The sequence below is a fragment of the Hermetia illucens genome, chromosome 1, assembly GCF_905115235.1.
Source record: "Hermetia illucens chromosome 1, iHerIll2.2.curated.20191125, whole genome shotgun sequence".
Lineage (NCBI taxonomy): Eukaryota > Metazoa > Arthropoda > Insecta > Diptera > Stratiomyidae > Hermetia > Hermetia illucens.
This window is the reverse complement of record NC_051849.1, coordinates 37240549-37252974: the sequence shown is the minus strand read 5'-3', so window position 1 is coordinate 37252974 and position 12426 is coordinate 37240549. Positions and strand designations below refer to the sequence as shown.

At 43.0% G+C, this 12426-nt stretch overlaps 1 protein-coding gene across 3 annotated transcripts in view; it reads right to left on the bottom strand.

Moving 5' to 3' along the window:
* The window catches only part of LOC119646928 (G protein alpha o subunit), a 138326-nt gene that overhangs the window by 84234 nt on the left and 41666 nt on the right, over positions 1–12426 (bottom strand). The window lies entirely within an intron of this gene.

The following is a 12426-nucleotide window of genomic DNA, read 5'->3' as shown; positions in this document are numbered from 1 at the left end:
CAATCGAGTTGCGTCCGCCGCAGAGAATTAGATACTGAAAACAGACAAAGAATCGCGAGAATTCAATCTCCCTCGTTTGGAGTCAGAGAACAAAGTGAGGATGAATCATTGAGAACGAAACGGCACAACATGTAGCCGACTGCCTCCATATTCCATCAAGAATTTGTCTCTCCCGTTATTTCATCCCGGGAGAGAAGAAAGATTATTAAATTTTTTAAAATTCTGAAACGAAGAGATAGCCGTTTAACATAAAGGTAGGGAAGGACACTCCACAGGACTGCAAAACCTTTCGGCATATAGCCGCAAAAGCCCACAGTTGCAAAGACTTCTGGAAGGACAATCACCTACGAGACGTTCACAGTCAGTCTCCAAGACAAACGACTAACTCTTATGGTATACTACCAAGGATAGGGCAGGAAACTCTACTTTACAAGGTGGGGCTAAGGAACACTTGCATCTGAGGGAAAAGGTGCGAAACCTAAAACTTGAAAGATGAAGTTAGATTTACGTAGAGTGTAGCTGGGAACAATGTTGAGAAACTATTGTTTCTGTATCCGACACAATAAAACGAAGTTGTGAGACGGGATAGGCTATCTTCCACGGATTGAAGGAACCTGTAATTAAGAAATATTAGGCCTGAATCTAGGAAATGTTAGGCCCCACGTTGGGCGCCACTTGTAATGACCGAAGGTGCACGCAAATCTCCGTGTTGGTTTATGTTTTTTTTTTAAAAATCCGGTGACACGTGAGGGATCGAAGCCTGGTTAGCACAGAGGTGTGCAAGCACGTGTCGACGGAGTGCTTCGATGGACCTTCAATATTTGGGGGCATTGATCATGGAGCAATGTAGCCGATTTTTTTTAGGTTTTGAGATAGCTCTTCCCTCTAGATCGTCTAGACATGACGGTGGTTGACTATCCCAATTAATTTTAGTCAGTACAGCTTTCTAGATATACAAGTTGATCAGTGCCCTCCATGTTCTACCCATTAGTGCAAATAATAAAAGCAGTCAGACAGATAATCTTAGTTTTGCTGGTGACAACGCAGCATGAAGAACGTCATTGATAACAAGAAGAAAAAGTATCTGCGAACGTAATCCTGCCGGACTCTGCTTTTGTCTTCAAATTCCTCAGGACGTTCTTAGATAAATAAAATATGATAAATGTTTACTAACAACGTATCGCATAACCAATCCTAGGAGGGCCCCTAACCTATATGAGACAACGCTACGTTGTAAGACAAACCATCTTCAACGATCGAGACAAAAATAATAACTTAAAGGAACGCGACGCAGAAGATTGGATGAACTCAACTGACGAAGACAACAGACCGTTTTTAAAAGTGTCCAACTGAAGGATGCAGTCACTGAACCGAGAAGACTGGAGAGAAGTCATCCTGGAGGTGAAAATTCGATTTGGTTTGTCGACCCATTGAGAAAGAATTCTTTTAAAGACTTTGTCCAGGAAGGGGGGAAATGGAAAATTTCCAGTTGACTTCAAGAGTATTCCAACCAAATCTTCGAAATACTCCTCCTCCCGTGCATCTATCTTTTTCCGCTGCTTCGTGAAAAAGTTTCAACGAAGACCTCGTACAAAGCGCGTGTCACAATGGTTTCAATCGCCTCAATGTTGTCAAAAGTATTATATCTTGTACTTTGCAGATCTTAGTCCTCGGCAACAAAAGGAAATCTGCCGGAGTAAAGTCAAGCTTGTAAAGGACTGCGTTGCCAAGTTGTACATTGGTAGAAAGTCACAGATAAAACTGGGAGCATTATCATGATGGGGCGATAATACTTTTTCGCACTCGGAAGGCTCTTCTTGCCGCGTGTAAACGGTATGTGCTACAGTTGCGGACCACACCTTTAGCCTGTATTATTGTCGATTTTGATTTGCTCATTCTTGCCTTTCTTTTTTTTGCCGCGGCTACGACATTTCGAAATTTGAGACTTTGACTCCGGGTCGAATTTAAATGCACATGTTTCGGCCCAAGTAATAAGCTTGTCGTTTCAAGTATGAAAGGGTTTGTGGATTTTTTATGTAAGAATATTTCCATTTCAATTCGTAGTGCATATGAATTTTATACCATGAGGTGCAGTAATTTCACCCGAAAGAGGAAAATTTTGCATATTACAATTTTATTATAATAATAACAGCAGTATTTCCACCAAACTTTCCAGTATGATGCTCCGTATTAAATAATAAGGGGGCAATAAATTTATAAAATATGGTAATATACTATTGTTAATTTTATTTGAACAGATGTCTATATGCATGGCGAGCGTTTGAGGCATGAATGCTACGTTCAGGCACCACTTGGAAGCACGATATGGTATCAGTGTAAGCTAAGTCGTTTTTGCAATAAGGTCCACAAAACCAAGGCGCCGTTTCTGTTCGCACCCAGCAAAATTTGCGATCACACTGACAATCCTGCATCAGGAACGTTATCACTCGGTGTAGACATCATGGTGTCACCAGGTCTGACAAGAGGAGAATGGAAAGGAGGGGGACTCCTCCCGCTGCCAGAGTTTTCTCAGGGTCCCGAAATAGAAATTTTAATTGTAAAAAAAGAGATAATAGAGTCCAACATTCACTCCGCAACCGTATCATTTTCACCCTAGGCCTTAGTTTTATGCATAATTCTCACCCCCCCCCCCCCCGCCCGGATTTTCTCTCTACGGCCTAGATGTCACTAGTGGTAGATTTTACATAGCTTACTCCAAAATGAGTTTCATCCTTCCTTTTCAATGGTGATTCACTCTCCCCTTCTCACCAAAATCGTGTAATATATTTCAGATATTCAGACATCTCATCTACGATTTAGCCCATCTAAGATTCCAAGTAGGACTCGTTTTAATTGTATCAGATAATTGGACGCAATTGAACGAAATGCATACGTGAATTAACTTTTCTTAATCATTCACACTGAGCTTTATGAATTGGAACAAGAAGACGGACTTAACTAGCGCCTTGATTCCTTCATACAAATGACATTTCAATTACACCTTCCCAAATGCCAGAAATCAACTGAAAATTCTCTCCTTTTTCCGGAATTCCTATTGAGTTATTCTTGAGAGGAGTAACCCGTACCCCTGGAATTTCCAAATTCGGACAGATCTGCCGAAAACCTGATCGACTTGGCATTCATTCCTTTCCAAATCTTAAATGGTTTTTACGCATGAGGTTCATCTCCAGCGTGTTTTTCAAATTTTCGTTTTGTTCGACCACGGCAGGCAGAATTTTTCTGCACCTCTGCAAAGTCCGCCATCCACGTTAAGTTCGCCCTGTCAATTACGCTTGAACAGTCCGCAGTTAACTGACGGCCGTAACGTGGATGGGATGCAGTTGGCCTGTCAGTTTTGACATTTCTGGTGAACGGTCGTCGAATGAAAAATGATTCGACAACCGATTAGACATGTTTGTTTAGGCAGTGAGCAAGAATTTCATGTTTGTTTAGGCCGCGAGCCGGAATTTTATGGGCACCTTCATCCTTGGTAAACATTTTTAAGGTTTGGTGTCAAACAAAACTTTATTAAAATCGATTCAATGTCTATATGTCCGTCTGTCTGCCTGTCACACCCAATTTACTCGGAAACAGCTGAACGGATTGTCACGAAATTTGGTGAGAACACGTGGTCTGTGTGCTCTTTTACATATAGCGGTGGTGCCATTTTGTGTTGAGTTTGGATTCGCAGAATATGGTCAAGTGGGGTATCAAATGAAAGAGCTCGATTAGTACTTTAGTACGGAACTTATCTTGTCTCTGACATTAGGTGAAACATAGCGCAGCGTAAAAGGCAGTTTAGAATCCTCTTTTTCTTGCTAATTAGTATAAGGCTTGTAACCTTCCTATGGGAGTGAAAAACGACAAGGATTCATTGAATACGCTTAATACTAAATGGAATTGATGGCGCAGCGAAGTTCGTCATTACAATCTTATGTGACACAAACAAAAAGAACCTTAGGTTTCCTCACACTGTTCATTTTTCCCGAACTCTGCGTCATTCTCTAAACAAGTCCGTGGTTTCATAGACTCACCATAAGAGGGTCTTCAAGCCATGTATTCTCCTTTCGACAGTGAGGGCACCAAAAACTACAATAGTGCGACCAATCGCCAAATCCATTAGCAAGTTGGCGACAGTTTTTGTCAGCATCGTCCATCATATTTGTCAACATCAAAAGGCCAATATCTACCTTCATTTTCTCAACATCAAAAAAACTTGCAAACACGAGGGGACAGTATTAACTTAGAGCCATCCTTCAATACTTAGGTGTTACGAACTACCACAGGATCGCACGATATAAGGCCTATCATTCTCTATGGTTAATCTGATCCTCAACGACTTCAAACCTAACGTCAAAGACAGACAAGACTTTTTCGATAAAGGACATTTTTCCTAGCCGTAAAATTCAGATAAAACCATTTTTCTCGTAAGTTAGCTTCATCGTACACTCAGAAGGCAACAGTGTCGCACGTATAAAAGTCCTCCAATGCCAAGCCAATATCTCACTATTATTCACTGAGTGACAACCAATCGCCTACCCTACAAAATTGCGGAGGTATTCCAGCAGGATCTTAATGCACTTTTCGGGCATTTTGCATACATATTTGTTCTGGAAATCTAGCTCCACCTAAAGGCAGCAAAATGCCCCGCCTCTTCTTTCCGCAAACCGATTGCTTTCTGGCCCTATAGAGTAATCAACTCCCAGCTTGGGGTCGGTTATATCTGTATAGACACATTTGATTACCACCTCTGACCCATCCTTATACTCATTCAAGGGCCTTTTGTCAATATTCTAGGAAGCTTCAAGGCTGGCTACTATAATCTTCAGCTCAAAATGCTGTTGACTACCTTCAGTGTTTGGCCCAAGTAGTGGTATCCGGCAAGGATACTGCGGTTCGTTTTCCTTGTGTGGATTTTATCTGTAAACTTTCATTTTGAGTATATAACCGATATCAAAAAAAGATCAAGGGGTGGTAGGCCGAAGGAAAAGTCAAATCAAAACTAAGTGAGAGTCTCCCGGAAGTATGTTTACTGACTGAAAATACGATTAGAAAAGAAATTTGAAAGCGATGGATTCATCAATTCTTGGTAACTCCAAACTATGTATATGCACATTTTTAGCGTCACGAAAAGATGTTTTTGTATCCTAGATATAAGCAAAAATTCTTTATTACATTTCCCTCAGATTCAATGTATCTTCCGAACAATTTTATTCAATGTTTATTTACAAATCTAAGTTAAAACGAAGGCCAACGATTCACAGGAGAATTTGCTAGTTGAAATCAAAACAACGCTTGCGTTGATGGACATTTTTAAGCGGGTGGAATTCTGAATAAATTGTAATTTGATTCGTATGCCAAAATAATGAACGCACATCTTGCCAAAAATTTATTTTTGATTGACGTTTTTATTTGTTTTCATGCTTCGTAATCCCTTACACTGGCGTGGGGAATAGATTACGAATCGATTCTCCACACATTCGTACGTCATATCTTTGTTATGGCTCATACATTTTCCCTGAAGATGCAAGCATTTTTCCAGTTCCGGGAGGTGTTTTCCATCCTCAACGACGTAATACTATACGAGTACTATGGACGGGTAGTAGATGACGGAACCGATTGATCCGCATTGCAAAGAAAATTAACGGCAAAAAGCATCTGACCTTAATAGTTTCCAGTGGAGTGAAAGTGCAACAGGAAGTTTGTTGGAGGCCGCTTCGATGACTTTGAGTAGGAAACTATGCTATGAATTGTCCGGAAATTAATATCGGCATACATTAGATATGGACCAAAATAGAACGTGTCCTCCACTGGACTGCATTCAGGTAATGGATGCTGAAAGTGCACATCCGTATCATGATGGTAATGAGGAAGTTGAGGGAGGAGGATGAAAACATTTTCTATAAAAAATTGATTGTGCTTTCCAGTTGCCTAAACATATTAAAAGCACTAATTCAACAATTTTTTTATAAACCCAGTTATAAGCTGCACTTTGTCTTTAGTAATTTAATTTAAAAATAAACTGCAGATGCTTTTACCGATTGGAATATTGAATTAAAATTAAAAGAGCTCCAAACCCGAATCTATTTGAAGCAAATTACCTTTATATTTCCGCCCACAAAACCCTTTCTTAGACCATAATACCCCTTGGTGGAAATTTCTTCTTACCTTTCCTTTACAAATCTTATTCATAAACTTTTCCATCGTGGTTCCTACGTCACGCTTTAAGACAGAGAGGCAACATACCTAAACCCCGGCTGAAACACTTTATTGGATGATAAGGGATCAGGTGACAAAACAGAAGGGGGATGGATTTTTTTAGGTTCGTTGCACCTCTAAACGTCGATGTAATGGGAGTATTTCAAAATGACAGTCGACGCGGCAGGACGGACCCCGGTCCTGTTGAGAAATGGCCAAGGGTTCTTGACGCATGGACGGCGTCAGGACGCTCGAACAAATCGAACAAAACAAACACGTGTCTGCACGCTAAATGTTGGCCTTCTACCTGAAAAGACCGAAGAACTCGCAAGAGCCCTTCGGAAAAGGCGCATTGATATCTGCGCTCTGGAAGAAATCCGATGGTCTAGTGTAGAAGCTGCGACATTGAACGCGAACGCGGTAAAAATGGCTATAAACTTCTCTATTTTGGTAGCCCACACACTCAATATGATGTTGGAATTGGCATTTCAGAGGGTTACCGTGATGCCATTAAAGAAGTCGAACGATTTCATGATTGGCTGATGAAGCTCACCATTATATCAGCTGATCGCACTATTCACTTCTTCGTCGACCTGATGCCGAGGAAGGTGCCTTCTGGCAACTTCTTGATGAAAACACTTGTCATGTGCCTGTTAACGACTATATCCACCTTAATGGTCATGTGGGTGAAAAAGCAGACGATAACAGGTGTCATGGAGGAAAGGGGTTTGGAGCGCGCAATGAGAGTGGTGAGCGTAATTTTGCGGGCACCCATGACTTTGTACTTATGAATACATGGTTCATCAAACGATCGTCTCATCTTCCTACATTTTATAGTGGGAACAGTAAAAGGCAAATAAACTATATTCTCATAAGATGCCGACATTTTACAACTGTCACAAATTGCAAAGCCGTTCCCTATGAGACCATCGCACCTCAACATCGGCCGTTAGTTGCCGTTCTGCGAATTAAGCCACCGATAAAACAGCGTGAGGAACGCATTGGCCCGCCGCGTATTAAATGGTAGTGATTTCGTGAGAAGAAAGAAGAAATGATTTCACTTCCGCGATTACCAACCATTACAAATGTGGAAGAATCGTGGAACCAAATGAAAGACACGATCCATAAAGCGGCCTCTGCTACCCTCTTGGGCACCAAGCCAGGTAAGCTAGTTGGCTGTGGAATGATGATGTTGAAATAAAGATCCTTGGAAAGAAACGCCTCCACCACAAGTTTCTCGATGACTAAACGCTCGCCAATTGCCAAATTTATATACATGCCAACCGGGAAGCAAAGAAAGCGGTCGCTCTCACCCGAGCGGGACTGGTGCTCAGAGGTGGCGGCGAGGAAGATGGGGCGGCAACCCTATCGGCCAAACCAAAACCAAGTGGCCGAAGAGAACCTCCATAGTGGTGGCACCGGGAGACGCTGTAATCACTTTGGTTTGCCGGCCGTGATTCAGTAGGCGAATGCTCCAAAGGCCTAATCAGGACGATCAGACCCGAGTCTGCACGGGGACTCATCTGAAGTGGCAAATTGGTTACGAAACCTTACCAGGGATATACTGGTACCATGGGAACCGGGAAAGCCCCTGGACTCACATACTTCGGGTGAACTCCTGTTGTATGTGATGACAGCTCGGTTATTTGCGGTTGGCCTCCCTAGTGGGAGTTTCATGGTAGTTGTGGTTATGCTCAAGCGAGAAGAGACTTTCGGGCCTCGACGTGGTGTTGCGTATCAACACGGGTGCCGTACTCCATAGTTCGGTAGAGATTTTGGTAATTCTTGCATCCACCAGTATGAATGCTAAGCCATGCACTTGGTATAGACTGGTACCGTTGTTGCTTGTCTCAGCGGGGCTCTGATTGTGGTCACAAAGTCAATCCGTGTCTGAAGAGGACCGTAGGATTAAGTCTCACGACAGGTGCCTACGTAAAACACCATGGGCTTCACTTCACTGTCAGCGGGACTGAAGTTGAGGAGGCAATAAGACGAATGAAATCGAGGAAAGCCACAGGACCTGACGACATCGCATCTAAGCTCTGAAAAGGGAAGAGCTGGGACCCAACACTGAAGCTCAGTGAATAGCCCGATTAGGGTTATTCAGGAAGGTAAAACACCACCTGACTGGAAAGAAAGTACCACTGTTCCAATATGGAAAAAGAAAGGTAATCCAGCAAAATGTTTAAATTACCGTCCGATCTGGTTTTTGAACGCATTCTTGACAACCGTATTCGCGAAATCATTCAAATAACCGTGAATCAAGCCGGATTTATCAAGAACTGTGGAACTACTCACGGAATACAGGTTGCGCGGTTACTCATGGAGAAACACCGTGAAAAGCATCGCCCTCTTTATATTGCACTTCTGGATCTAGAGAAAGCGTTCGACCGTGTGCCACATGAACTCATCTGGTATGCCCTACGACAACACTTAGTGCGAGAGGAACTCATACGCTGGGTTCAATTACTCTACCACGATCCGAAAAATAAAGTTCGAAGTGTGGTGGGTGTATCAAAACCGCTTCGTGTCTCGATTGGTGTTCATCAAGGAAGCGCCCTCTTACCACTCCTCTTTGTTCTTGTTATGGACACCGTCACACGGGACATCCAACGTCCAGCACCCTATACACTACTTTATGCAGATGTTTTCCTAGCATCTAAAAGCAAAAATGAGATCAAGCAACTTGTCCAAAAATGGAATGATCGCCTTATGCAACACGATCTCAGATTGAATCTAAAGAAAACTGAATTTATGACGACCGATCCCATGAACCAGGAACAATCACTGTCAGCGACAGTGATCCGCCCAGAACTGAGCGATTTGAGTATCTCGGGTCAACGCTATCAGCCAGTGGAGAACTGCGCTATGAGATTGCTTCACGCATTAACGCAACCTAGATGAAGTGGCATTCCACAACTGGTGTTCTTTGTGGTTGACGTATCAACGAACATCTCAATTCTAAAATTTACCGGAATGTCGTCCGACCTCCCGCTCTCTATGGTTCTGAGTGTTAGCCGATTATAAGAGACAATGAACGGCATCTTGAGGCAATGGAAACGAAGATATTGCGTTGGACTAGTGGCGTGACACGTTTTGATCACATCCGAAATGAGGATATCCCGGATCGATATGGAGTTGCATCTATCGTGGAAAAACTGCTAGAGAGGCGTCTTCGATGGTGTAGTCAGATATTGGTCTGAACATCGAAGGCGATGGTAAACGACCAAAAGGGCGGCCCAAAGAACGGTGGTTTGATACGCTGGGCGAGGATTTAAAAGCCTCGAGATTGCATCCAGATCAGGCATTTGATAAGGCAAAATGGCAAGGTCAATCACGACGAGCCGACCCCGCTTGTGAACGGGACAAAGGCTGAAGAAAAAGAAGAGGAAAAGAAGAGGATATCAATAATCATTACTTTTTGATCACCTCCGTGAATCGGACCGCTAGAGTGCCTTCTTTATATCTAAGCTAAGGGGATGCTAGGTTACCAATGAATAAGCAGCCAGACTATCCAACCTGCGTAGTTGCATGCTGTGACTGCTTGATGACTTTCAGACCAAGAAGTGCTTTTCGAAGATGGGAGAGATTGCTGGCTACAAAATTAAAAACAAATTTCTTACTCATTTCGTCACAATATTGTAGGTTTCAGTAATCCTTTGGAGGATTTTTTTTGCAGCCAGTCAAGTTAGATGCGAACATATTTTTTATACTAGGAGGAATGCAACATCTTGAGGAGGTGCAGATATTCTCAACTCCATTGTGTGTACCAATTTACAATCAAAGAAAATTCTAACATAAATATTGATCTAGAGATGAATTTTCAATCTAGGGGCTACGAAATACATGCCAATACATTGCCAAATCAAGAACACCTCCAGAATTTTTTTCTGCGGTTGTTAAGAGACCAGTGAGCTGTTAAGAATCCTACTAGAGTTTCAATGTCATCATCATCATCAACAGTGCAACAACCGATATCCGGTCTAGGTCTGCCTTAATAAAGAATTCCAGACACCCTGGTTTTACGCCGAGATCCACCAATTCGATATCCGGAAAAGCTGTCTGGACTCATGGCTGCTCTTATACACTTTTCGGGCTAAATCATCTTCATCCATGCGGATTAAATGACCCGCCCACCGTAACCTAGTCAGCCGGATTTTATCCACAATCAGACGGTCGTGTATCGCTCATAGATTTCGTCGTTATGTAGGCTACGGAATCGTCCATCCTCATGTAGGGGACCAAAAATTCTTCGGAGGATTCTTCTCTCGAACGCGGCCAACAATTCGCAGTTTTTTTCCTAAGAACCCAAGTCTCCGAGGAATACATGAGGACTGGTAAGATGTTGGCAGCCAGCAACCAACCATGCCTGGATTTCATCATTGTAGCTGTTATCGTAAGTTGTAGTCTCCTATCTTCATTGTTCTCGTTTGACCAGTGCGATTCGATGTTGTTCGTTCTTTTGATTTTGGCGCTGACCTGGCCACCATGTACTTCGTCTTGCCTTCATTAATGTGCAGCCCAAGATCTCGTGCAGCCCAAGATCTCGCGCCGCCTGCTTGATCTGGATGAAGGTAGACTGTACATTTCGGGTTATTCTTCCCATGATGTCGATATCGTCAGTATAGGCCAGTAGTAGGGTGGCCTTAAGGAGGACGGTGCCTCTCGCATTTACATCGGCATCGCGAATCACTTTCTCCAGGGCCAGGTTGAAGAGGACGCATGATAGCGCATCCACTTGTCGTAGACTGTTGTTGATGTTGAATGGTTTCGAGAGTGATCCTGCTGCTTTATCTGGCCTCGCACATTCAGGGTCAGGGTCAACCTAGTCAGTCTTGTCAATTTCGTTGGGATACCGAATTCTCTCATGGGCGTGTACAGTTTTGCTCTGGCTATGTTATCATAGGCGGCTTTAAGGTCGATGAAGAGATGATGCAACTGATGCCCATATTCATCCATTCATCCATTCAGTTTTCCATCGCTTGCCGCAGAGAGAATATCTGATGATGCTTCATCTCCAGAATCTTTGTTGACTACGGTCTTGCGGCAACCATTTCGCCCTTATAGGTGTTGCGGAGGGTTGTGTTGTGGATGGCTTCAATATTCACTTTTACCTGATTGTCAGAGGGGATTGTAGGTGGTGTTGTAATGCGAGCTCAAAGCACCTAGCCAACGAGATAGTGGTCCGAGTGGTCTTTATATATTCTGACATTCATCAAAGCTGAGAGGTGACGGTGTTCAATCAGCACGTGATCGATTTGGTTGAAAGTGCTCCCGTCTGGAGAGGCCTACGTATGTTTGTGGACGGCTTTCCGCACAAACCAGGTACTTCCAAAAACCATTTCGTGCGATATTGCTAACTGAATAGTCCGCAGTCCGTTATCATTGCTATCCCTATGTAAGCTATGGGAACCGACATATCGCCTGAATACGGGCCCCGTCCCTACTTGACTGTTGAAATCTCCAAGTATGATTTTGATATCATACTTGGGACAGGCTTCGAGGGTCCGCTCAACTGCCTCGTAGAAGTTGTCGTTCTTTTCCTCTGTAGGGACATAAATGTTTATGAGGCTTATATTTCTAAACCTGCCCCGCAAATACAGAGTGCATAGCCTTCCGCTTGTGTTTCCAAAGCCGATAACAACAGGTTTAATTTTTTGGCTGACTAAGAAACCTACTCCGCGCACATGATTTACTGGATGGCCGCTATAATATATGGTGTAGCGGCTCTTCTCCAGGAAATCGGTCCCTGTTCATCGCATCTCTTGTAACGCTATAACATCAGCCTTATATTCGGACAGGGTATCGGCTAGTTGCTCAGCAACATTCGGTCTTTGCAAGGAGCGCACGTTCCATAAGGAAAAGCACAAATCGTTAATACGTTGTCATTGCCGGGTTCGTCGTTGTAAAATCCAACCTGTCCGAGGCTCCTTCCGTGACTTCGTAACATCGGTTTTCCGTGTAGGGTTGTCAACCCTTCCCAACCACTAATTTGGAGGACCAGTTGGTACATTTTGCCCTGTTTTTAATCACAATGGAAAGACTTTATTGAGCCTTGAGTTCAATCTAATTGAAGCATATTCTCATCTAGTCCATAGGATCTTAAAATTGTTCACGAAGAATCTTACGAACTGAAGGCTCTGAAAAACTAATCACATATAATGACCACCTGCTTCCCGGTAAGTAATTCTGTCTGCATGAATGCACAGCAAATCGAAATGATCATCT